Source organism: Cyprinus carpio, chromosome B18 (assembly GCF_018340385.1).
Source record: "Cyprinus carpio isolate SPL01 chromosome B18, ASM1834038v1, whole genome shotgun sequence".
NCBI lineage: Eukaryota > Metazoa > Chordata > Actinopteri > Cypriniformes > Cyprinidae > Cyprinus > Cyprinus carpio.
Window position 1 is genome coordinate 10,687,781 of NC_056614.1, and position 26,468 is coordinate 10,714,248.

Sequence of the window (26,468 nt, forward strand, 5' to 3'; positions counted from 1 at the left end):
AGTATGGCGTAACATTTGTTTGAAACATCATTTTACCATTTTTAAATATTTTTTTTTTTCCCGTTTCCGTTCCCAAAATGTCACAAATTTCAGGTTTAATATCCTTGTAGGGACATGTTGGTCACCACTAGGGCTGCAGCTATTGATTATTTTAGTAATCGAGTATTCTACCGATTATTCCATCGATTAATTGGGTAAGAAGTATTTTTTTCTTTATTAAAGAACAATACTAAATATACAAGTGAAAACAAGATAGATCTCTTAAAATAAACAACTAATTTGTTTCCTTCTAGAAAAATGAACATTTTTATTGCTGAAATTGCATATGTTAATAACCGTGAAAAATAAACCCATTTAATTGCCAAATTACATCCAAAATGCAAATACAAATATATCAACACAAAAATAAAATTAAATAAAAATAAAAAATATAAAATCAATTGCACATTACTTTTAAAAAGGTTAACATTACAACCTAAAACTAAGGCATAAATCAAGAAATATAAAAATACATTTCACATTACTTTAAAAAGGTAAAACAGTACAAACTAAAACTAAGACATAAATCAAAATAATAATAATAAATAATAATAATAAATATCTAAACATTGCATTTATGTCATATGTGACATAAGCCTTTACTGTCTTCTTGGAAGGTTTTGTGGCTTTCAAAGGCACAAAAAAAAAAAAACCCTTTTTTCTGCAACATGAAATTAGAGTTATTTGGAGAATAAAACCCTCTTAAATGTCTCTCTGGTGCGTGTGTGTGTGTGCACCATGCAACTTGTTTTTTGATATCCTTCATATTCTGTGTACTGATCAGTTCACAGCAGTGATAGACATTAATCTGTTCCAAGAAGTTTAAATGGATTTTTTCATTATATGGGCATTTTTACCTTTAGAAAGCTTTATTAATCAGTCAATTAGATTTTGGGGCTGTTACCAAACAAATGATATCAGTATTAACAAAATTCATCTTTGCAATGCAGAGGAAAACACAAAAGCTGTGTTTAGATTTACTTAGAGGCATTTACATGTAGGCCTTAATTCAGCTCAGAGGGACATGAATACAATTATCCTGCAGTTACAAATGCATAAATAATATTTTGTTATTTTAAACATAAAACATTGAATACTGATATTTACAATTATTTAAAAAATGAAAAGATACTTTAAATGTGAAATTAAAACCGCCAATAGGTGGCAGCAAGTAACTTTTAATAAGTGAGTCATTGCCCAGATAGCACATGTATGTCTGTCTGCAAAATGAATGTTAAAGATTTCTTGATCTGGAAGCATCTGCTGTCTACAAATGTCTGACAGACGTCTTTCAGATGCCAGTTTTACAAACATTCAAAATCATAATTAAAGACATCTAGTAGACGTCTATTTGACATCTGATATTAAACGTCCTATAGACTTATTGCAGATGTATTTGAAATCTGATATTTATGTTTTTATGGTGTTATTGCAGATATCAAATAGACGTCTCTGAGATATACGTGTGCTATCAGGGTGCGATTGAAAGAATCATTTAAACAGTTGAATCATTCAAGAACAAAACACTGTCAAGTTGCTCAGAGATGCAAAACAGCGCTGTGGCTTTTAGGAATTATTTTTTTTTGCTGGCAAAATAGAGCAAAACAGGCAATATGGCAATATGGTGTCTAAAACATAAGTCTCTCAATATTAACTTCTTGTTTATTAAACTGTTGTATAAGTTTGTATAAATATGTCCAGCGTTTATCGGGTTGTGTGTAACTGGTGTGTATAATTGACTCAATTTAATTTGCTTTCTTTTTAATTCCTATATTGGATTATTTCTTTTTTTCTTTTTTTGTATGCTATATATTCTGTTTATGCTACTATAAATTCTATTAGTTTCATAATAAGAATAGGTTAGTGAACTCCACAAAATTTTGTTCATTTATTATTGTTTGCAAGTTAAAATTACATAATATTAGATTCATGGAACTTTTTCTTTGGCATTCTGTCTGGGGAGGGGATTATATCAGTGGAATACATCCGGGGTTTTCCCCCGCGTGCGATGTGCGATAGCCTCAGTCCACCTGTGTGCGAGGCTAAGGAGCACATGTATTATTGAGCTCTCCCCGTAATTGACTTTGGTATGATGATATTTCTTGTCCAAAATGCGTATTTATCGCTGGATGAATGTGATTTATTTTATACGAGCCCTTGATTGTATTAGTTTATGATGAGAATGTATATTTTTGAGGTGTTATTTTGACCTTAAACGATGTGCATTGTGACGCTAACTAATTAGCATCATATGCTTAGTGTGCCAGAGAGGGAGAAGCGGTCGCCTTTTGATCCACTGATTATTTCTCCTTATTACAGGTATGTTGTTTAATTGGTTCTGTTTCATAAAAGAAAAGAGATTTAGTGACTGTGAATGTATTCAATGTAGAGTGTTACGGGAGAAGATCTGATTTAATGATCCATGCAGTGCTTGACGCACGTGGTGCGGCCTACAAATAGTACAGTGCTAAATGTATTAAATGATTAATTTAGATATGTAACGTATAGAAATACTGATTTATTCATACAAATGGTATTATAATTAGTGCTAAATGTATTGAATGATTAATTTAGATATGTAACGTATATTAATGCATAAGTTAATGTTAATCTAGATTTTTATATCCAATGTAATATGTAATCTAATTATTGTAATATTTTATACCCTTACCTTGTGATGTATTAATAGAAATGTGATGTATAAGAAAGACAAAGAGACATATTGGAAACAGTATAATTTATTTTTCATTATTGTATAATCTCAGTCCACCTGTGTGCGAGGCTAAGGAGCACATGTATTATTGAGCTCTCCCCGTAATTGACTCTGTGTGCCAGAGAGGGAGAAGCGGTCGCCTTTTGATCCACTGATTATTTCTCCTTATTAAAGACCAAGTTAAGGAAAGTGCTAATCTCATCGAAGAGTGGTCCGTGTGGTCTCTGTGTGTTTGGGGTGACTGGTCGCAGACATGCTACATAAATTTGGTGCCGTGAGCGACCCGGATGCGCCAGATCTGCAGTAGCCTATCGCAGAGGTTTTACAACGCCCGAATCACAACGCTTCTGAAATCGTCGGACAAGACTCTTCTAGTTGACGTTTTTGGTGGTGGTGTCTGGACATGGAACTGAGTAACTGAACTCTCGCTTTACATTACTCACACATTGGACTTTACACTTTGCGCATATTTGAAGGTTTCCTTTTTTTCATTTGTTTTCTTTATTTCTGTATTTAAAAGTGGATAACAGTGAAGTAAATTTTTCTTGTGTTTTTCATCAATCTACCTTTCATGATATTTTCGTGATTTTGATGATTTTCACTAAAATTTGATGGCCTCCAGTATATTTTGCTGTATGAATTTTTGATATGCAATACACCAAAATAAAGATCAGAGCCTCTCCTTTTAAACAAAACAAATCCACTGTATTCTAAACAACAACAAAAAAATTTATCAACACTTGAATATAGGTAGGTTTCATAAAAATGTATAGTTTTGAGCAAAAAGGTGAGAAAATCTCATTTTTATCAAAAACTACATCTGGATAATATTCAGAACGATTATCAAAGCATAAATCCAGTAAATCACTTCCATCAACACCTCCAAAGCTTGCACAGACATATACCACTTCCTGGATTAACATTTTACTCTGTAACATTATGCAGTTTTCATTTATATGCGGTCTATTGCTGATGATTGCATTATTTTTAATATGCGTCTGTTTACATAAGAGAGCGCTCGTCGTTCTCCATCCTGTTCATGTGTTTTTGTTCAGGAGGTTTTGTACTCATTCAGAAGATATGTAATAGGCGCCCCTGAGTGGTATAACAGTGAAAACACGAAAAGCTGTAAAAACGCGTCTTGGCTGTGAAGCGTTGTCTTCTAACTTGTCAATGGCAGGGAAAGAGTTAAGTTTAGTTTTGATCTTGTTCAGTTTAATTAATGTGATTTTGTATCCAAGAAAAGGGGGGATGTTTATGTATTGGAATTACTGGGGTTGTTTCCAGTGTTGGTTACTAGAGGGGGCTGTTACCTGTAAAGAAGTTGGTGTGTTAGAATCTTCAGTAAACAAGTGAGAGTGCATGGGGAGTGGAAGTGAAAAAGCGTGTTGGTGTATTCGTTTCAATTAAGGCAGAGATGTAACAATAAGCTCTGTGTTCAATCATAGTTCATGAAACTTACACGTTTTGTCCATCAAGATAGTCTTCACAAAATGATATAACTTTTTTTATGAATTTTGAAGCCAAAATTAAAGCACCAGAACTTAAAAGATAAATTTAGGCTATAAACAAACTACAGCCACCAGGGTCGTTCACATCTCACAAGAGCACTTCGACATCACCAACACCAGGATCCCAACAACTTTTAAACTTATTTTTAAGGGGTTTAATGTAATTTTTTTAATTTATTTTTTATCCTTTTTATATATAAATACAAAACTAGAGCCAAACTAAAACTGAAATGAGACATTAGTAATAAATAGTATAGTGAATAAATGAAATAATCATAACCAAAGGACATATGCAAGCACATATTTCTGTCTGCATTTCGAAATAAGGTGCATCAAAAGTAAATAATATTTGATTAATATGAATATTTTAATAAAAAATGTGTCTCCCACGTACTATTCAAAAAAAAGTTCTAGTGCATTTAATCTATTAAATAACAACAGATAGTGAGTGTGTTTTTGGATCTGGTAAGATTAAACTTATTTTAGTGAATAAAGTAACACATTTCAGCTATCGTTTTGTTAGGATGGGTACATAAAATGTTATTTTATCCTTGCTTCTAGAAAATCCTCAATCTACACTGTTTTCCAACAGCTGCTTGTGGCCGAAAACGTTTATTTTTAATAAATGATAAAAACAAGCATCTTCCATCCAAGGACTGGTGGGTTTTTTGCATTTTTTTTTTGTGGCAAAGCAAAAAAAAAAAAACATAAAAAAAAAACCATTGTCGAACAACAATATAAAATGTGGTAAACTATTAATTGGTTATTCTACATTTAAATGTACGATTATAAATTATACTACCAATTGGAATAATCCTGTAAATTGATTATCTGTTCGGCGTGATGACATTATATGTCATCAACAGCACCTGGTAGTCCCCATTAAGCCAACTTGTTAGCAACCGTCTTTTTAAAGAGTGTAACAGTTTAAAAAAAACATCACAGTGGGGTGTAAATGGTGTGTTTTATGTGGTAGAATAAAATGTGAAGGTATCTTGAGCTTGTGTGAACCACAGACCTGTTTTTAGGGGATTTAACCCAAACTCCAATTCAAAAAACCCACTGACTCTGGCACGATGGGAACCGGACGTGCTAAAATGCTAACTCACATCTGGGTTTTCGGGCCTACAAGTGGACAATCAGTTTGTCCACCATTCTATTGGCCGCTGCTGTATCACTCGTCCATATGTAGATTGCGTGCTCCATAGAGACCCCTGCTTCCACTGCGTGTGGGCATTATTAACCAATTTCAAAAGGCAGCGAGCCTCTCCCGCCCATTTAGATCTTAATGTGTATAAATCCACAGTTACAAAATCCTGCTGATAAGAGGCGGAATGGCATTACTTGGTCGAAAACACTCAGAAAACTTCACTCTGAAAAACTGCTGGGTTGAAAACAACCAAATTTGGGTTATTTTTGCGGCAACCCATTGCTGTGGTCAAAAAGGGAAGAACCCAGCGCTGGGTTATTTTAACCCAACAATCATGCTGCTGGGTTGCTTTTTTATGGTGTTTAAAATTACTACATTTGCTAGGCTTAAAAATGAACCCAAATCGAGCTAGACATTAAACCTACAAATCTTGGTTCATTTTTAAAATCACTTTTATACACACAAATAAAAAACTATCAAAAGGTAAATATTTATTAAAACAAGAGAAAACTGTCAAAAAGTAAAAGGTATGTAAGAAATGCAGAAAGTATGGCATTAACAGCTACAGAGTTATTGGAATAAAGGTTCCATTGAACATTTGTTGAATATAACTTTTAAGGTATCAAATTTGACTTTTTTTGGTAGTATTTATATAGTAAAAACACACATTTATACAATAATTGTTAAAATTAGTTAAGCTTCTTACAAACTATTCTGCATGACGGTACACAAGCTAAACCACAACATTAACACTGATATTATCCATTTAACAGATGCATGTGTGGTGGTGAAAAAATGTGTATGAATGACAGAGTGTAAACTCAATTTCTACTAAACAACACAGAACAAGCATTTAACATTTTTGTTTTTACAAATTATAACCTTACAGTTGTTTTCATAGTCATGAATACAGATCATGCATCACTGTCAATTTTCAGATCTATTAAGCATAATTGATGTAGTCAGGAAGAAGCCCCATCAGCATAGCATAGTGACATTCTACATCATCCGAGGGCAGCGTCCTCCTTTAAAACCACTGTTGCATCAGTTTAGGGGAAAGGACATTCTCTTCTTTGACCAGCATTCATCCCAGTCACCACCTGTTCCCTTTCGAAAGCTTCAGTCGATGCTGCGCTGCTCAGCGCATTTGGGAAACGTCTTGTTCGTGACCAGCTGTGAATAATGTGTGTAACACTGTCGATAGAATTGACCCCGGCGGTAATATAGCCTCGTTTGAGTGACGTCCATCTGAGCGCGCCCGCCAACACGGGGCTATAAATAGAATAAAGCCACAGGTTGCATCAACAGGTCTTTTGTCTTCAGATCATTCTGTGCATGTTTGCGTCAGGAAGATTCTTTTTGTCTACTACAGGATCTTCGTACGAGGACCCAACGAAACAGTTAAGTGGTTTGTGTTCCTCCATGCTCTCCGTTCCTATGTATGAGCTGGATACGCATGATTATACTGTTTGTTTGTTTGGGGAAGAGCACGCGGTTCTGGCTTTAGAGACGGGCGGAGGTGCGGAGCATTGTGAACTGACTCCTCATTGAATATGCTTCGTGCACCGGTCTGAACTATTTTTCAGACCGCCCCCACCCTTTTCGTCGTATTGTCTCGTGCGGGCCTGCGTGAACGAGCGAGCGACGGTCCTGTCCCTTTCGCTTACCGTGTCACCAATCCACGCAATCCTCTCTCGTGTCTCCGAAGCGCGCTCCGGGCTTCTTCGATTCACGAAGGAGGATGATATACTCTTGAGTCCTTCGGTCGATGATCATGCCGCCTCTGAACGCTCCCTCGTGAGAGGAAATCGGTCGAGGAAGCTGCGCGAGGTGGTTCCGCGCGTGGTGGACAAGGGCGGCAGCTTGAAATGTCCACGCGACCAAGAGCCCCCAAACTTAGTAGCTGGAGGATAGGTTTCTGTCGGGTGGTAGGAGAAGGAGAGACCCAGCAACATCATTCTCTCTCCTTTTTTTTCGGTGACCTCCATGATGAACTGTCGAAGCCGCTGGAGCAAACCTATACTTCCCCTGCGATCTTTGTGCTCCTCCGACGCTGGACTTTTTTCAACTATCGTGGATGCAAAGTCGCTGTGGTATTCGGAGATTCCGCGGTTTGAATAGTCTCTTATGAAGACATCTCTCGCTTCTGAATCTGCATCCTAGGTGAAGAAACCTACTCTCACCACTAAACCTTGTAGAATTAACATCATCGCTATTGGGTAAAGCTTATCAAGTTGCAGGTCATGCTGGTGCTGCGCTGCACACCTGCGGCAGCAGTTACAGGCATACCAGGCTGACCCTGTTGAAGGACATTGAGTGTGTGGGCAGTACAATCGACGCAGGAAAAAACATTCGCTGGGGCGTTCGTCCGGGCCCACAGATTTGTCTCTCTCTCCGGGGCGACCAAGCAGACGGTACCGTGCCATTGGTCGGGTCGAGTCAGCTTTAGTCAGCATGGAGAGGCATCTGTATTTAATTTCTTACTGGCATTGTGCTATAGCGAACGTTTGTTTCTTTTAGACTCTCCTATCTCCATCTGGCCTGTTTGGCGATTCGGTTATCACGGTTAAATAAACAGGTTTAGGGGAAATAAAGAAACATGAAGAAACCTTTCGTTCAGTTTCTTCCTCGCCGCACTCAAGGGGAGGGACCATCAGCCACCCAGCCTACTTCGAGTCTTAAAAAACCATGTCGGTTATCCAAAAACCAGGGAGGTTAAAAAAGCAGGCGTGGCGGGCCGTGCTCCCCCTCGTAATAGGGATTGGGGACAGGTTAGCCCGTGCTCAGCAACCTCCAAGCCAGACCTCAGGACTTTTATTAATAAGAAGAAGAAGTCCTGGCGGCTTGCAAACACCGCCGATGCTGGTGGGGGTAGTCCCTCACGGGGTGGTCTTCAGGCGCTCAGGGAGAGCTTTTGTTTCAAGCCCGCCCGTTACCCTCATTGGGGCTAAAACCCCTCCATCCCGCGCTTCTTGTGCCTCAGGGTTTAACCTTGCAAGGCAGGGTTTGGACAGATGCCTCCCGCGAATATTAGATGTTCCAGGTGCTTCCTGCCATCATTCTGGACGCCCGTTTTCTGCTCTGAAATACAATTAACATCCATGTTCTATACTCAAACACCAGGAGTATTAATCGACCATTGGTACCACTCTCAGAGAGTCTTGTCAGCTCAGGGCAGTTCTATTGTGGTAAAAACTTTCTTGCCCAGGCATTATCTGCATGGGTGTTGAGCTTTGGGAAAATTTTACGAATCAGAGGTGGATTCAGGATACAGGGGTCATCCAATTTGTGCGTCATCCTCCCTGGGTTGATGCGTTGAGCGCTGTTAACACAGGACCCAGAATGCGTGTATGCGTTTCCCGGGAGCTCCCTATCAGAGTTCCGCCAACAAGTGACCGCGCCGGAGCTGGTGCAGGTACTGGTTTCTCAAGAATATCTCTACAAACTGGCTATTCCGTAGGAGGAGGGACTCTGTCTGGGCAAAGATGGCCATAGAACATCAGTTCCTTGGCATACCCTGATCCCACGAGAGAGGCTGTCGCTCGAACTATTTGATACACATTATGCAGATGTCTTTCCTAAGTACGAGTCCCAAAAAGGGTGGTGGGAGTACGTCACAATATGCTTTCCCTTCTGGATCTTCATCTCAGAGAATTGTCTTACAGCCAATGCCCTGCCGTCCCACGATCACAGAGCCTCAAGTTGGAATGACGGATGAACCCGTCTAAGCTGAGTGACCCTTCGCGTCCCTCGCATCATAAGTCGGCATCGGTGATTGAGGTTTACAGTCACCCAAGGCCTTCTTGGGACTTAGATCGATCTAAGGAAATGGTCTGGACTGCATATGAACTTTTAGAGCCAGCTTCTTGAGAGTTTTCGCACACAACACCTCATGCAATACTCTTTGGACATTCCTATCAGGTAATGTCTATCTCGGGATAATGCTTTCAGGGCTCGCCGGATTCCGTGAAGAGTGACCGCTGCTCATCACCGAGTTCCTGCGAACTGTTCCTTCCTTTCGGCCTCCGGACTACCCAGCTAGAGGCTTTCTGTATCACCCTACGCATCGCCGTAGCGCACAAAACTTATGCATGCCGTGCCTTCATGCAGCGTACTGGCTCCCTGGTTGTATGGTCGGAGCAGCTGTTTCGGCTCCAGGGCTGGATTCAGGCATTTCAACACTGGGTCAATTGCTATTTGCTTTGAGCTTATAGGCGCGGTCAGCGTTCGCCTTGGCTTGATACTAACTCTCGCACAATCGCCATCGCTCTATTGCTTTAAGCCAAGAGACTGGCGCCTACAACACAGGATGCATTCATGTTAGTCCTCTCCGCTCATCTTCTCTAACCCCTTTCTCTTTGAGGGTTGAGACTCCAACGCACTGGTAGTCCTTATCAACATCACAAGAGAGGCCTGTTGTGGTTCTTGTATCCACCTCATCAACCTGACTAGGGAGCCAGAAGAACATCCTTATCTCCTAAGGATCGTTGGCGTGATTCATTCTATCCCCCCCCCTTGTCCTCCGCCTTGCAATGCGGAGCAGCGCCGCATCGACTGCTTCCAGTCCGTGCTCGGAACATCCCTCCCCCGACTTAGCGTACAGCACAAACCTTGTTCATGAGGTGGTAACGAGGAGCAGATGCAGCGGATGCATAGGCCAGGATCTGCACTGGTTTCGTCAGGTATCACAAGACGTCTAGGTTTCAGCTGGCTTCAGCATTTTAGCGGTGCCCCCTTCCTTTGGGCGCAGATGTTCATCAACACCTTCAAAGCTATAGTTACCGCCGGTCAATTCTACTTACTTCCGCGGGCTCTCATGTCCTTGAGTCCCATCACAAGCTACTGTTGACGCTGTCTTTGAGGTTTGGTTAGCACACCTGCGAACAAGCACTCACCCGGCGTTTTCCCAATGCGCTGAGCAGCGCAGAAGGTTACAGCTAAGTAACCGGAAGCGTTCTTATCATGTTTGGAATGACACGAGGGCAAGTAAATTATTTTTTTGTGTGAACTATTCCTTTAAGAAAGAAAGACCAAGAATTATGACTCTCCAAATCAGACAACTCCAAGAGAGGTTGGTTTAGGTTCTGCAATAGAAAAGCACAGACATCAATGGTTTTCATAAATATGGAGTCGCATTAATAACACTGTTGTTGCATCAAAAAGTAAACAGGCAGGAAACAACAGAAAAATGTATTTAGTAAACATAACTTACAGTAATCCTCAAAAGAATAGTGCTCTCCTATGTCTCCTGGCGTTCCACCATCTACAAAAACAAAAAACAAACATTCTTTTTACTCTTAATGCAAAAGAAAAAAAAAAAAAAAATGATAACATGATGGAATTATCTTCTAAAAAGAGCTGAGAAAACCTCCTCCTCAAAAAAAGCAGGTTTCTGCAGTATGCTACGTTAGTTAAATCCACCAGCATTAGGCACAATGAAAACACAAGCTCAACAATCTGAAATATTACATGCAAAACATTACTTTTAACAATTACCACTTCAACAGCCTCAAAAATAATTATACAGTCTTCTTTCTTAACCCCATATAACTTTGTTTCCTTTAGAGGAAATAACATACATTCAGTTTAACACCGCGAAAAAATAAAAGATAACAAATTAACATAAATGTAACCATAACCGTCTACATAACACCTCAGAAAAGTGCAGATATTGTAAAATCTTATGTAAATATGACATAAGACACTCATGGAGGAGGATATATTAAAGAAATGCTTTCCCTTCCTTTTCAGTTTTAAAGACACCTCCGTTTCTACTGAAGTGAAAAAACTGCGTCGGGGGTCGCGTAAGTTTCAGCCTGCGGCTCTTTTATTTCCGCCTTTTCCTGGGGAAACCACAAAATACTCCCACACATAGAAGCAATGATAGATTCTTTTACATTTTGAATCTTTACTTACCATAATGTCTTTTTTACTCACGGTCTCGCTTCTTTCATGCTGAGAAAATGGTGAGAAGCTACTTTTCACAAGCGTCGTCCACGATGTGCTTGTGTCTGCGTTTTTCTCTTTCATGTCAGCGATTTCCCAACCCAGCACCGCTGGAGTTTGCTGATCAAGACCAATTTTCAGCCTTAAAGTGGGAAGTTGCTGGCAATGTCCTGCAGCGGTCCTACCAAGCGGCTCTTTTTTTAGAGTGTGGTTCACCACGTTTAAAAAGACATTCCCAAAAAAACCCAAAAAAAAAAAAAAAAAAACAGGAGGTTGTTCCTGAGGCTCAAACAGATGAATCTACATTGTTTGAATTACGGGACATGTCCTATGTCCTCCCATAATCCCAAATGTCATTCTAATGCTGGTATACACAAACTGGTAGAAATGTCCCTTGTAATCCACCAAAACTGAAAACCAACACCACACACAACTATTTGTGAGGACTTTACATAGACTTCTATTACTTTATACTTACCAAAACAATGCTTTTTTATTTATTTTTTTATTCCTACCAACCTTACCCCTAAACCTACACCTTACAGAAAATTCTTACACTTTAAGATAAACATCATTTACTAATTTTTTTTTTTTTTCTCATGGGACTGCAGGCCAGTCCCTGCAACATCAAAAATTCAGGTTTTACTATCCCTCCTTGTGGGGGACATTTGGTCCCCACAATGCTTTATAAACAAGTACACACACACACACACACAGTATGGTGTATATCCAACACTTATGACCATTCCAGGAAAAATCAGGTGTAATGTTGTGACAAATATATTAATTTCACAATTTAATGTGACAGGTAACACAGGTCTGGTTGAGGTGTGTGTCTTTGACAGAAAAATCCAAACACCACACAAAAGAGATTGAAAACAAAGCCTTGACAGGTGTTTTTTTTTTTATTTTATTTATTTTTTATTTTTTTATCTTCAATTCTGTAATTTTCTGTAATTCAAACCAGATGTTCAAAGACAGGGGTGGGCAACTTTTTCTCTACTGTGAAATCAGCTGATCGTGGTCTTGAACACACAAGAGGAGTGGGATACAAACACAAGAGAGTGAAAAATCCCCTTCGCTAATATACTCCCTATCAGATTCAAGGAAATTTTCCCCAAAATGCAATAAATCCATGATACTTTTTTTTTTTTTTCAAAATGCAATAAATCCATTGAATCAATATGAAAGTTATTTTTCATATCTAAACTGATGAAAATACACAACATAGTAAGCTGATCCACATATGACAGCCTCTGAACTTGGTCAATACTAATCTACAGGCACTGGACTAAAAATACATTCATCAGTAATCGCTTCCAAAATGAATTCAATGGGTTATCTTGTTAATGCTATAAATTTATTACAGCAATAAAATAAAATTCATCATGAACAAAAACATGAACAACAATATCACATTAGACCACAGAAATTCCAAAATGACATTTCCCTTACATTCATCTTCCAAAAGTAAATTTTTTGCCATGTTACATTCATTTAGTTGACTAGTGCTATATGCTGTATTAACAAAAACATACATGGCAGTAATAAAAGCACTAACACTGACAAGCTACAATATCGTGTTCATACATCAAATGTGAATGTAGCCACCTGCTGTGACACGGTTACAGTGTAAAAAGTGCGTCAAAAATCAAATAAATTTGAACGCGATTTAAACCCAGATGATTGTTACCACTCTAAAAGCTTGTCTGCCTTCGATCCAAAACTATCATGTCTCTGACTTGATAACACTCGTTGCCTTCTCTAGTGCAGCACGACCAGGTCTCGTCCCATTAAGTCGATCTTTGTGATATCACAAATCCCGGAAAATATGCGTTGTAATCCAAACGAATCATTCGTTGTAGTTTCTGAAAAACTGATTTCTGTAAAATAAAATATCTCCTTTTGAATTGGACTTTGAGCATCGTAACTTTGCAGATCTTTTTTTTTATGCTCAAACAGCAACATTACAAACTAACTAAAGTTGAAAAAGTGAAAATGCATAATAGCAACCCCTTTAACTACATCTGAATAATTTCCATATGAAAGCACATGGGATTATTTACCGGTAGTATTAATCACAGTAATCACAGAACCGGCTTTACCTGACGAGATGCGCATGACAAATTGACAATAACATGTGATTTATCATGAAGCCCTTGTTTGTTGATCACAAAGTACAAAGTAGATGAGAAAACTAGGATGCCGGGTGTATTCAAAAGCGCCACTACATTACTGTCTAGAGTGTGTGGAATGGTGTGCGCTGTGATATATGCGGATATATCGCATTCTGCAAAAAAAAGGGAGACTGGCATTTGTTGCGGTTTGGAACAAAAAGGAAGAAAACATGACCTAATAAATCGATGAATATCGCATTTTGCGTAAAATTAAAATACAATACTGATTTTGGCAGAAAATGGCATTTATCGTGTTTGGAACCAAACTCTTCATAAATACACACACACACACACACACACACACACACACACACACACACACTCACACACACTATGTTCAAGTGTTGATTTAAAAAGATGCTTTAAGCTAGAATAAAACAATTTTTTTTTGTTTAAAGTTAAGAAGCTTGATTTTTATTTTGGTGTACTGCAGTATTCAAATTTCCATACAGCAAAATATATTAGGGGGGCACAATTCGCCGGCGGTGACCTTGGCAAACAGTAAACTACAGTAGGGTCCACTTCTATTAACATCTCCAAGCTGTGCACAGCCATCTGCCTGCACGTCCCCCGGGTCACCATTTTAGCTCCAATATAATTTACATGCCGATTTTCATTTCTATGCTGTCTACGGCTGATGTCTGATGATAACCAGCACTTATAGCATGCATGCATAGTTGTACCATAAGATATCTCGAGTTTTTTTTTTTCTTTCACGTCCTGTTCACGGACAAAAGGACAAAATGTTTTTTTTTTTGTTTGTGGTCTTGTTTGTGGGAGGTTTTATACTCTTACTCAGAGTATTGTTGTAAAGCTGCCCAGCCCCCCCTAGTGTATAACAATGTGGAAACACCGAAAAGCGGTAACACACGTCATCATGGGCAGGGAATGCGTGGTCATGTAAATGCCGAGATCACTCATCAATGCCGGGGAATAGAGTCTAAAAAAAAAAAATATTTTCATGTAGATATGTTGGCATGTGGAGTGTGTGGCTTCGTAGTTTGTCGGCACAAAGCTTGCCCTGCTCAAACAACTATAGCAACAGAAAACAGGGTTCTGGCGTTCCGGTTGGGAAACTGTTTGAATGACTGTCGAGTTCCGAATGCTTTTTCTTCTCCCTCCGCGTCTCCCACGCAGCACCGGTCATGATGGAGGAAACCTAGGGGGCAATCTTGACTCCCCACTGTGCTCGTGGACAGTTATAAGTAGAGTTGGTGCTGTCGAGAATTATTCCACTGCTTCAGTGACGTGTAATGTATGACAGTTAACGTATGATAAAGCCATTGTCGGACAATCTCATATCACTCGGTTCTTGCGCAGTGTTGTTATAATCTTAAATTAAATATCAAAAATCAAAACAGGCTGTCATCTCATTCACTTTTGATCAGAAGTGATAAATTCTGGTACTGAGAGTATTGGATTTGCTCGTCGATTGACACACTGTATAAAGTATAATTAAACGCTGATAGACCCGGGGCGGTTCTAAACCCGTTTTAGGTTTGGGTTTTCAGCACCCCATTTGTCACCTTAGCACCCCAAAGCTTAAATGAGCCGTCCTTGGTCCATGCGCGGCGACTTACCTCATAGTGATAAGGATTTGTCGATTATATACTCAACGCATAAGGTCTTCACGGTTCTAAGTACGTTTAAACACTAAGTACTCCTTAATGCCTTTTCCTAATAGTCCCCCAAACATCCCTCAAATGCGTTATCGTAATGAAACCGTGCGTAAACTAGTGGATAACACACGTCATTTCTAATGACGCACCACAGTATGCACTCCCCAATGAATGCGTGCCTCTGCAGATAGCCCTTCTCAGACAGCAGTGTGACTACCAATGGTTGTCGTTGACAGTGCAGGAGGATCCTTGGTGAGACAACGAGTCGGGGATTGATGTTTCAGCGAACTGTACAACTGGAAAGAAAATAGCAAAATTTCACAATCAGGTATAAACGGATCTGTTGCATTTCTAAGGTTAATAATGGTAATCAAAAAGTAGTGTCCAAAGAACAGGTCCTTAAAACGCTGTGACACCCCGTGGGTTAGACCAATGCACGTTTTAGCTTGTCACTGTGTAAAACAATGAGTCACAGTTTTGACGTAAAACATGCACAAAAGTCAAGATAGGGGGGCAGAAATGTAATAAAAGTTATAGATATTTCTTATAGATTAAGGTGACCATAGAAATGCCTTGAAACAATGTGTAAAACTGGCTCTCTGAGGTCACCCATAGTTTGGATGTCAAGATATTTAAAAGCTCAAAACTTAACCCACAGATAATTAAATGGGAGAGCGGTTTGAACATTGCACCCGTTATAGGGAGGACCCCAACTGCTTTTTCCGTGTATGGTCCCCACTTTAAAATGGACAAGGACCGGCGGCCTCTCTCTTCTGTGACCCCCTCCCATTTTTCAGACAGATTACGGAGCTCAATTGCCTCATAGACTCGCAAAGGAGTCATCCAATGTTACGGTTTAACTGGTGGTGACCATGTTTACTGACCTCACATTGCTTCCCAATGCAAGTTTAAACTACCGTATTCCTAGTTACAATCATTCATGGTCATACATAAAGGCAGTAATTAGTGAAAACGACAAAGAACAATGGTAGCTTTAGCAACATTAGCCTATACAGAGGGACAAGACGCTCGTTTTGGGAAAAACAAAATATGAGACGTGATGCGTACTTTGTACTGGAGTCTGAACGTTTGCACACGAGCGTTGGTATTGTATCCCCTCTTTCAGAAGCAATCTTCACACAACTCCAGTGCTGAACTGACCCTCATTTGTGAGGCAGTCCGGCGTAAAATGTTAGCACAAATGTATAGGACTTTTCAATTTTTTTCCAGGACATTTCCTTCAAAAATGAAATTTAACCACCGTGTCCTCAGTGGTCTATGGAGACTCCTATGTTCGTTGTAACACTTTTAAAGGCTCTTTGCTGTTTTAATTAAAAATAAATAATAATATAATAAATTAAAAGCTGCATGATTACAAATGTGATATTGATTTTATACAGCAGTTTTCTCAAACAATAATTTAATATTTTAGACACACTGTTGACTGTTTTTTGACCTCTATTTTTCGCCAACAAGTACAATTCCAATCGTTCCTGGATGCATCAACCGTTTAAATGATTTGGTTCAATTGCAATGGCTCACTTATTAACAGTGACTTGCTGCCACCTACTGACAGTTTTAAATTTGACATTCAAAGTATCTTTTTTTATTATTTTTTTATACCATTTTCATTTTTTATACATTATCATTTTATACATTATCAGTTATTCAACGTTTATTGTTTAAAATATCAAAACAATATTAATGCATTTGATAACTGCAGGTTAAATGCATTCATGGGTCCTGCATTTAAACAGTGTATACTAACAGTGATGGCCACTTCTAATGCAGCTAATAAAGGTAAAAATGCCCCTAAAAGGTAAAAATCTATTTTAAAACTTATTGAAAAGATTAATTTCTATCTTTGCTGTGAAATGATCACCCACACAGAATATGCAGAATATCAAAAACTTTAGGCGTCAGCAGGGAGTCCACCGGTAGTCCTTTAAGATACCAGCACAAAAAACACACTCAGCAAAATAATCGTATAATTCTTCGTTATCCCAGAAAATATTGGGATATATTTTATTGTCAGTATTGCGCCACCCTATCATATATTTAACATTTTGTTTAGATTTTGTTTGTGTTTTGTTTGTTTTTTAATAAATATGAGAAGTGTACCCTTTTTTTCCACTTGAGCCCCTGCCCTCAAAATATCTGTTGCACGTCCCCGCTCTTGTGGGGGATATAACTTTTAAAAACACACTTCTCTCTCCATTTTTTTGTAGTTTCTTATGAATCAATTAATTAATGACCCATATGACTGGATAAATCAACCACTGCAGACAGATTGCTGTTACCAGTTTATTTCAGGTAACGTTGTGAAACGTTATTTGGAAAAATATTGATATTGTAAAAGCAGTAGTTTGTGTATTCTTGTCTATTATTTTTTCATATGAAAGTTCACCCAAATTCATGTTTTCAAATATATCAAAACTTAGACAATAAAGTAGTAAAATAAAGATATGTATCTCTCCCTCTCATCACTTTTGTTTCATAATATATACAGGTGCCTGGTCCATATAATTTAGAATATCATCAAAAAGTTTATTTAGTTTCACACTAATTCCATTCAAAAAGTGAAACTGTATGTTATAATATCATGTCTATTACACCACACAAGACAGATATATTCAAAAAATGTTTATTTCTTTTAATTGGTTTCAGCTGTCGCATTCATTGTGTCAAGCCACTCTTGAACAACAGACAGCGTCAGAAGCGTCTCGCTTTCAAAAAGAACTGGACTGCTGCTGAGTTGTCCAAAGTTATGGTCTCTGATGAAAGTAAATTTTGCATTTCCTTTGGAAATCAGGGTCCCCAGAGTCTGGAGGAAGAGAGGAGAGGCACACAATCCATGTTTCTTCTTGAGGTCCAGTGTACAAGTGTTTCACAGTCATTGATGGTTTTTGGGTGCCATGTCATCTGCTGGTGTTTGGTCCACTGTGTTTTCTGAGGTCCAAGGTCAACGCAGCCGTATAACCAGGAAGTTTTAGAGCACTTCATGCTTTCTGCTGCTGACCAACTTTATGGAGATGCAGATTTCATTTTCCAACAGGACTTGGCACTGCACACAGTGCCAAAGCTACCAGTACCTGGTTTAAGGACCATGGTATCCCTGTTCTTAATTGGCCAGCAAACTCGCCTGACCTTAACCCCATAGAAAATCTATGGGGTATTGTGAAGAGGAAGATGCGATATGCCAGACCCAAGAATGCAGAAGAGCTGAAGGCCACTATCAGAGCAACCTGGGCTCTCACCTGAGCAGTGCCACAGACTGATTGACTCCATGCCATGCTGCATTGCTGCAGTAATTCAGGCAAAAGGAGCCCCAACTAAGGTATTGAGTGCTGTACATGCTCATACTTTTCATGTTCATACTTTTCAGTTGGCCAAGATTTCTAAAAAATACTTTCTTTGTATTGGTCTTAAGTAATATTCAAATTTTCTGGGATACTGAATTTAGGATTTTCCTTAGTTGTCAGTTATAATCATCAAAATTAAAAGAAATAAACATTTGAAATATATCAGTCTGTGTGTAATGAATGAAATATAACATACAAGTTCCCTTTTTTGAATAGAATTAGTGAAATATATCAACTTTTTTGATGATATTCTAATTATATGACCAGAACCTGTATACTGTGTGTGTGTATATATATATATATATATCATATATATTATATATATATATATATACACATATATAATTTTTTTTTTCATAGCTCTTGGGCAGGGCACGTGCACATAGGATAGACATCAAAGGGGGCTTGAGCACCTGCCCCTTTTCTTACTTGTGAGAAAGTGCCTTTTTTTTTTTTCTTCTGGGGAGTTTTTAACTCTTTCCCCCCCAGCATTTCTACAAAAAAAATCGTACTGAATATTATCTAGGATGTAGTTTTTAACTAAAAATGTGATTTTCTCACCTTTTTGCTCAAAATTATACATTTTTATGAAACCTACCTATATCTCTTCTCAGCACTTTTGTTTCATGATTATACACACACACACACACACACACACACACACACATACCACACACACCACACCCACACATATATATATATATATATTATATATATATATATATATATATATATATATATAACATATATTGTTGGTGTTATTGCAAACATAAGTCCAGAATGAGCTGATGTGTAGGCTACATGTGTACCCCCTGTATTTCAAATATGCTCACTATAGCCCCTTTTACACCGGTATGGTTCTGATGTGGCTTTCTTGGCCAATCGATTGAAAGTGTATTGTTTTTCACTTTCAGTGCTCGTAAAACTTTGAAGGTCATCAGGAAACGGAACCGGTAATATACTTTATTGCAATAAAACCAAATACTTTGCAAAACGATTCACTGCTGCAAAGGACAGTGGGGACATCTGCTGGTTAAATAAATAAATATATAAAAACAAAAACAAAAAACAAAAAAAAAAACATTACAACACATTAAATATTGGTTCAGAGGTTCACTTGACATTGATACCACCTAGCGTCAAACCACAATTTGAAATCTTTTGATTAAGTAAAGCATAGTTTGCTTAAGTGATTATACTTTCAGAAAAGACAAAATTGTACACATTTTATACTTTTCTTTTATTTTTTTCAGTGTTGATATATTTTATTTGATGAGTTTGAGAAATGCTCAGAAGCACTTGTTTTCAACAAAGGGTTTGTAAAAAGCCCTTTGTGAGCGTCTCTCAAATAGTGTTTGTATGCCTTTTGCTTGTTTCTTCTGTAATAGAAGCTATTTAGTGCTTCACTACTTTTATCAGCTCTTTTAATTAAAGAAGGCAGACTTATGGTGGTTTAAAGTTAACATTATGCTCTGCATGTTTAAACAGATTTTTTTTTATTCTTTTTCTTTTTTCTTTTTTTTTTCAGTGTATCTAAGAATGCAGCTATATTCTCCTTTACAAATAAGGCAGCTGTTACTCATTTAGTATATATATATATATATATATATATTATATATATATATATATATATATATATATATATTTAAGCTGCATATTTATTTATTTCGCTGTGTTTTTTGTAATGATGGATAAGGAGGTTTGGGATTTGGACACATGAAGAACAAAGTTTATTGATCTCTTTTTTTTCTGTCAGTCATCTTAATTGCTTTTATTATTGGCCAGGGATGGTAAACATGCATTATATGAAGCCAAATGTTGCACACTTGGTTATACATCATATCATCATATTCGTCAACACAGCCTCAACTTCAGCAAGGCATTTATGTACTGCAGAGTCATGTTGTTGCTTGCAGACATTATGATGATTATCACCTGCACTGTGAGTGCTGCACAACTAAAATGTAAAGCTTATGGGACAGATGAACTCCTTCATTTCTCAAAAGAAGGTGATGTCTCTATTGGAGGCATTTTTTCATTCCACCAAAATCCAGTTGGTGTAAATCCAACGCTCACGACCAATCCAGGAAACATCCGGTGTAATGGGTAAGATAGTGACAATACACTCATTTTATATTACCTAATAAGAAATGCTTAAATGCTTAGTTACAAAGATTGCAATTTAATATAATGACAGAATAACAACTAATGTGATGAATGACTTCACTGTAAATAAAACTATATATTCCACCATATATACCATATATATGGTGGAATATATATAATCGTCCCTTTTCAGACTTGATCCTGGAGAGTTACAGTACGCAATGACAATGATTTTTGCCATTGAGGAAATAAACAACAGCACAGATATACTTCCTGGCTTTGTGCTTGGTTACCGTGTCTATGGCTCTTGTCCAAGCATCCCTCTTTCTGTTGGAGCATCGCTTGCTCTGATCAATGGGCAAATGGAAGCCATAGGATAGAGCTGTGTAAGTCCCTATAGTGTGCAAGCTGTGATTGGAGTACATCAACATCCACCATAGACATTGCAAGGACAATGGGTCCATTTAAAATCCCTGTGGTAAGTCAAATGTTAATGTTTATTTTTATTTTTCTAAATAAAGCATAGCAAAATCAGTTGGATGCAGTGATGATTGACATTTCTTGAACTAGTAACGATTTACTGTGTTTGTGTGTTTAAATTAGTATGTTTATTTATTATTGTTTTATAATAATGTAATTGTTGTTCTTAGTCTCCAGGATACAATTATGTTAATGTTTATCCATGTTGAAACACCATCAACATGTACTGTCTTAAAAAAAGCATAATAAAACCACAGTTTGTGTTCTACTTTTCTAGTGTCAGACATCAATCCTTCCAGAGGTTTAATGGAAACTTAAAATTTCAATTATTAACTTTTTTTTTTTTTTTCTTTTCCAGCTTAGTCATTCAGCAACTTGTGCATGTCTCAGTAATAGACAACAGTATCCATCCTTCTTCAGGACTATACCCAGTGATTATTACCAGAGCAGAGCTCTAGCTAAACTGGTCAAGTATTTTGGCTGGACCTGGGTTGGGGCTGTGAGAAGCAGGGGGGACTATGGTAACAATGGAATGGCCACTTTTCTAGAAGCAGCCGAGAAAGAGGGCATCTGTGTCGAATACTCTGTGGCCATTTACAGAACCGATCCTAGAGAGAAGTTTTTGGAAGTCATAGACATTATTAAAAAATCAACTTCTAAAGTCATAGTGGCTTTTGCAGATGGCAATGATTTGGACATTCTCATAAAAGAGCTTTTCTACCAAAATGTAACTGGTTATCAGTGGGTTGGAAGTGAAGGTTGGATCACATACAGATATGTAGCGACCCCAATGAATTATGCTGTGGTAGGGGGAGCAATAGGCTTTGCTGTGCCGAATGCATATATTCCTGGATTGAAGGAATTTATTGCAAGTAGCCATCCCTCCTCGAGACCTGGTAACACAGGACTGGGTGAGCTTGTGGGAAAGTGTGTTTAAACTGCATATTAAATCCAAACACACGCAATTCTCCCCTCCAAGATATGCAATGGAGAGGAATCTCTAGCAAGCACAAATATACGTTTCACAGATGTGTCTGATGCTAGTCTGCTAAACAATGTTTACAAGGCAGTGTATGCTGTCGCCCATGCTATAGAAGGACTGCTGACTTGTGACAAAGGAAGGGGGCCATTCCTCAACAAGACATGTGCAGAGAAAGGGGACATACAGCCTTGGCAGGTGTGTTCTTTTAAAATTCTGCTCTGTAATATTCTGTAATTTAAAACTGATTTTCAAAGACCATGGGTATTATTATATCACCATTCTGTATAGGTGCTGCATTATCTAACCCAAGTGAACTTTACAACCAAAAATGGAGAAAATGTTTACTTTGATGAGAGTGGTGACCCTGTTGCGCGTTACACTCTGGTTAATTGGCAGATACAAACTATGACGGAATAATAACATTTGAAATCAATTGGCTTATATGATGCATCCAGGCCAGAAGGACCAACAAATTCAACAAATGAAAGATAACATTGATCCAATCTGGGCAGGAAAACCAGAACAATGTATGTATGTAGCTACAGTATGTATGGTATGTATGTATATATTAAATAAATAAATAAAAACATGCATACATAAATATAGCATAGAAGCTTTTTTGCTTAAGAGTTTTGTGCACACTAGTTCTTCTCAGACTGTTTATGTATATTTTTGCTTTGTGTGTATTTTAGGTCCCCTGGTCTGTATGCAGCAAGACTGCCTTGCAGGCACTCGCAGAGCCTTTCTGAAAGGGAAAAACCCATTTGTTGCTTTGAGTGCATTGACTGTGCGGATGGAGAGTTTCAGCAACACCACAAGTAAGATGAACAATCCTCTCTTATTAATTCTTCCCACCAATGACGAGTTATCTCGTCATTTTAGAAGACAAACGCTTCCCCGCCATTGATGAGTTTTTGCGGCTTTTTGTGTTTTCACTGTTATACACTCAGCGGCGCTATTACAGGTCTTCTGAACGAGTAACAAAACCTACCGAACAAAAACACATATGAACAGGACAGAAAAACTAGCGATCTCTTATGTAAACAGATGAATATGATAAATAACTTGCATCATCAGCGAAATAGACAGCATAATAAATTGGAAAAAAAAAAAAAAACTGCATAATGTTATGGAGTAAAAGATGTTCTCCAGGAAGTGCTATATGGATGTGCAAGCTTTGGAGGTGTTGATAGAAGTGATTTACTGGATTTATGCTTTGATATTCGTACTAAATATTATCCAGATGTAGTTTTTTTTATATATAATATGATATATATATATATATATATATATAATATATATATATATATATATATATGCTCACCTTTTTGCTCAAAACTTCTAAATTTTTTATGAAACCTACCTATATTCAAGTGTTGATAAAAAGAATGGCTTTAAGCTAGAATAAACAACAGATGTTTTTTTTTTTTGTTTTTTTTTTAGTAGAGGCTTTGATCCCTTTTTTGGGTGTATTGCATATTCAAATATAGCAAAATATACTGTGGGCCATGAAATTTTAGTAAAAATCATCAAAAATGCTGGCAGTGGGTGGCAAACTTTTATATATAAAAAAATGCTGGTGGGGAGAAGAGTTAACAGTGACACTCATCATGTTTCTGTCTGGTCAGCCCAAAATCTGTGGGGTTTTGGGGTTGACTGTATGGCATTGTCTTAAAATAATGTTGTTTCCTCTTATTAAATTGTCTGTGCTTTCAGATGCAGTTGCAGTAACATGTGTCCCATGCCCACTTGAGTACAAATCAAAATGGAAACAGAACGAACGATGTGAACTTAAAAACACTGAATCCTGACATTTAAAGAAGTAATGGGTAATGTACTAGTGACATTCTCTTTGTGTGGTGGAATGTCTCACAGTCCACAGTTGGGGTTGATTTTCTTCTACCACAGAGCATACCCCAATAGTAAGAGCCATCCAACTCAGGGAGCTGAGCTTCTATGCTGCTCTTCTCACTCACTTTGTGTTTTCTCTGTTCTCTTACTTTTATTGGTCGGCCCACTGAGGGGTCCTGTATGTCGCGTCACACAGCATTTGGGAATCACTTTTTGTCCTCTGTATCTCCTGTGTTCTGGGGAAAACAATTGTTGTGTTAATGGCCTTCAGGGCTACACTTCAGGAAGTAATGTCATGAAGCTGGTTTGGGCCTCCTCAACAGAGACTCAGTGTTTTTTGCTTTTACATTTTATACAAGTGCTTATTTGTGTGATTTGGTTATTAAATCACCCCCATTTTCCTACAAAAAACATGAGTAATTACGAAAGCAAAATTATTCTTGAGTGTAATCCAGGTTCAGCTGTTGGTGTTTTCTGGGCTGTGCTGGGGTTATATTGGCCTACTGGCTGTCTTGTGCTTTATTCTGGCTTTCCTGGCTCGTAAGCTGCCTGATAACTTCAATGAAGCCAAATTCATCACATTCAGTATGCTCATATTCTGTGCTGTATGGATCACATTTATCCCAGCCTATCTAAGTTCTCCTGGAAAATTCACTGTAGCAGTGGAGATATTTGCTATTTTAGCATCAAGTTACGGTATGTTGTTTTGTATATTTATTCCTAAATGCTACATAATTTTACTTAAACCAGATATGAACTCTAAAAAACTTTTGATGGGTAAAGCTTCTTCAAGGGTTCTCTGATTAAAATTACTATTTATTATTACATGTTGATATATAGTAAAATTTTCATGGATAAAAATAATTAATTTGATATTCTAAAATGTATAAAACATGAACTGTCAGTGCTTGAAATTTCTTGTCAACTACACCCACATGTGAATCTTGTGTTATATTGAGTTAGTAATTAACATAATATTAATTACACTGACATGTAAAATAAATAAAAACAATATGATTTTAAAAAAGCCAGACAGAGGAGATCAAATGTCTCAAAGAGTTAGCCTCTACATTTTTTTTGCAAGCTGTCAAGTGCTCCATAAAGCTAGCAGTTCTAATATTTCTGATTTATTATGAGTGTTGGAAACAGTTCTGCTGTCTAATATATTTGATTGAATCAAAGGTTAAAAAAGAACTGCATTTATTCAAAAAACATTATATAATATATATTCTAATAGTATATTTTTCTTTACTATCACTTTTTTATCAATTTACACATCCTTGCTGAATAAAAGTATTGATTTTATTTAAAAAAAAGAAAGAAAAAAAATTACTGACCCCAATTTACTGACCAGTTGTGCATATTGTTATTACAAAATATTTATATTTTAAAAACATAGCTTCTTTTTTTTTTTTTTTATTTAATATTCATCAAAGTATCATAAAAAAGTATTACATGTTCTGAAAAAATATTAAGCAGCAGAACTGTTTCCAACTTTGATAATGAATCATCATTTTAGAATGATTTCTAAAGGATCATGTGATAATGATCCTAAAAATTCAGCTTTGCATCACAGAAATAAATTATAATTTAAAGTATAATAAATTTAAAAACAATTATTTTAAATTGTAATATATCACAATATGACATTTTTTTCTGTATTTTTGATCAAATAAATGCAGGCTTGATGAGCAGAAGAAACTTCTTTCAAAAACAGTAAAAATAGTAATGTTTCCAAACTTTTGACCTGTACTGTATATATATATATATATATATATATATATATATATATATATATATAATATATAATACAATGACCTGGCAGGGGAGACACCATAATCAAGAAGGTGGTTGACCCTGAATTACAGTAATTCCCATTAATTTCTTATGGGTGCTCACTTTTAAGGAGTTTGAGTTCGTAAATACACATACATGAAGGGGTGAGCCTATACAACATTCTCAATGTGGCAAACACTCACACACACACACACACACATATAGACACATACCGAAAAGCAAAGCATTGCCTACAACGGAGCATTATTTAGTTATTTATGTCTAAAAAAAACTCACCACAAAAACAAAAAAATGTAGTCACTCACACATACAAAAACAAAGAACTGAATCAATCGATGGCTGTCGCCCAAAACCGCATATTCCCCTAATAGTAGGCAAAAAGCAGTAGGCAAAGATTATGTATGACAGAATCCTTAGTATTCATAAAAGAGTAGGTGAGATTACCTGCGTTGAGTACTTAATCTTCGCAAGATCCGGACGTGTGTAAACTTAAGTTGCATCTGAATATGCCTGCTTACATTTACATTTAGTCATTTAGCAGAACGCTTTTATCCACGGCCACTTACAAATGAGGACAATGGAAGCAATCAAAATCAACAAAAGAGCAATGATTACAAGTGCTGTGACAAAGTCTCAGTTAGCTTAACGCAGATTAAAAGCAAGGTCTTTTTTTTTTTTTCTTAAATAATAATATAAAAAAAAGAAAAACAATTGTTTTAATAACAGGTATTTTTT

The 26,468-nt window shown here is 37.2% G+C and overlaps 1 pseudogene; it reads left to right on the top strand.

The window, feature by feature from the left end:
* Positions 1–20,362: 20,362 nt before the first annotated feature.
* LOC109060454 lies at positions 20,363–24,739 on the top strand (annotated as a pseudogene).
* Positions 24,740–26,468: the final 1,729 nt, after the last annotated feature.